The 1,813-nt window shown below is 32.5% G+C and overlaps 1 long non-coding RNA gene across 1 annotated transcript; it reads right to left on the reverse strand.

Moving 5' to 3' along the window:
* Window positions 1-386: 386 nt before the first annotated feature.
* On the reverse strand, window positions 387-1,567 carry LOC113745112 (uncharacterized). The gene is made up of 3 exons (XR_003461984.1): window positions 1,528-1,567; window positions 1,363-1,439; window positions 387-855 (listed from the first exon to the last, which is right to left on the reverse strand). It is a non-coding gene; the product is annotated as an uncharacterized LOC113745112 (long non-coding RNA).
* Between the last annotated feature and the right edge of the window lie 246 nt (window positions 1,568-1,813).

Below are 1,813 nucleotides of genomic sequence, written 5' to 3' on the forward strand. Positions count from 1 at the left end.
ATACAAACACAGTTACACCATAAGAGGGCGACATTTTGCAGCTTCAGGATCTGACTGCAGACTCAGTGGGTTTATCTCATGATGCAGACAGTTTGGAAGTCAGCACGTAAATAACTCTGCATTCATTAACTGGGCCATATAATTAGAGCTGCCAGAGGTTCTTACTTATCACAGGCTGATCTGCTCAATTGTCTGCCCTGTTTTACCCGTTTCAGCATGTCAGCAGCTGTCATGTGTTTGTCATGCATCAGCCATCAGTTGACTGAATTTATTGTGAGCAAAAATCAAACATATCAATTTAAGTTAACAATAAGAGGATATACATACATCTTTATTGAAATATTATACACTTAAAACCTCATGTCCACAGTTGATACTGTTTTACCATCATCTTTAAAATAGTATTACATGTTCACTGGTTGTTAGATTACAGATAAAACATTAACATTTTGTGTAGAGTATTGTATTGATGGATACTTATTTTAATTGCACCTTTCATGCAAACATGCAGCCCAAAGTGTTCACAGAAATATACAACAATGAATTGGATCAAACAAAATACATTAAAAATACAATTATAAAATGTCATAATAAATAAAATCCAGGAAGTAAAAGGTATGCATTGCAAACACAGTGCATAAGAAGTATAAGAGAGGATGATCGAGATATAAAAGCTTGGCAGTAAATGACGAGGCACCTTAAATAAAAACCAGCTTACAAGATATGTAAAGATATAAAAGATATGTCTTGAGTTTTTTTTTTTTTAAAGATGTCTATAGTGATGAAGTCCCTCAGATCCACAGGCAGAGTGTCCCAGAGATGATGGACACAGTGACTAAATGCAGACTCTATTTCCTTTGTTTACAATGTTGAGGATGGACACAATAGGAGAACTGGAGAATAAATGCAAGTATTAGATAAATGCACAAAACATATATATAATAAAAGAGAAATTTCATTTCATACAGAATTAAATGCAAACCACAGTTTAGTAATAATTTATTTCTACTGTCCAGTGTTTCAGATTTAGCCTTCTCTTTTTGCACAATAAGTCAAAAATTTGATATAATATGCATGTTTCCCGTAAATCACTTGATAATATTAATCATTATGTTTTTGTTATCTTCAAATTAAATAATATGCCACAGGTCCTCTTTCACAGAGTCCAACATGTTTCTCCAGTAGCCCAGAAGAGACAAACCAAAAACTCGTGCAAAACTGAGCCACTTGAATTTTTTGTGTGTTTCACAGCTGTAGTTAGTTTCTTCTCCACATTAGGATGCAGAAGGAGACCTCTTGTTGGGACTACCTTCAAAATACATGTATCACTTTTCTCTAAATCAGAATGAGTTCAAAACTTACCTTAAAAAGGAAAATCCTTTGAGTCTATGTATTCTCATATATGACTGAAGGGGTCTCATATATATGTTGATCGAACTCTAGGGGGAAAAAAAGAGATTACATCAGATTATTCATAGTGTGACATACTGTGATATGTGTGTATGAGGTGAGATCAGATATACTAACCTTTATTAGTAGCAGGATGAGTCGGGGCTTTGTTGTTAAACATTTGTCTGAATATTAAAAAATAAAACATTGTTCAAACATGATCATAAAATCAGATTCTAATCAAAATTCAAACAGTAACCTGTGCTGTGTTTGAGTAATTTTTGTCAAAAAACAATTTACAACAGGAAATCGATAAACCTAATGTAATATATAACTGTTAAATGATAATGTGACACAATAACTATTGATACAGAGTATATGAGTATTTTAATTTATGCAAAATTGATGTTATTTCTCATTTAAA

The sequence above is a fragment of the Larimichthys crocea genome, unplaced genomic scaffold, assembly GCF_000972845.2.
Source record: "Larimichthys crocea isolate SSNF unplaced genomic scaffold, L_crocea_2.0 scaffold459, whole genome shotgun sequence".
In the NCBI taxonomy this organism is placed as follows: Eukaryota; Metazoa; Chordata; class Actinopteri; family Sciaenidae; genus Larimichthys; species Larimichthys crocea.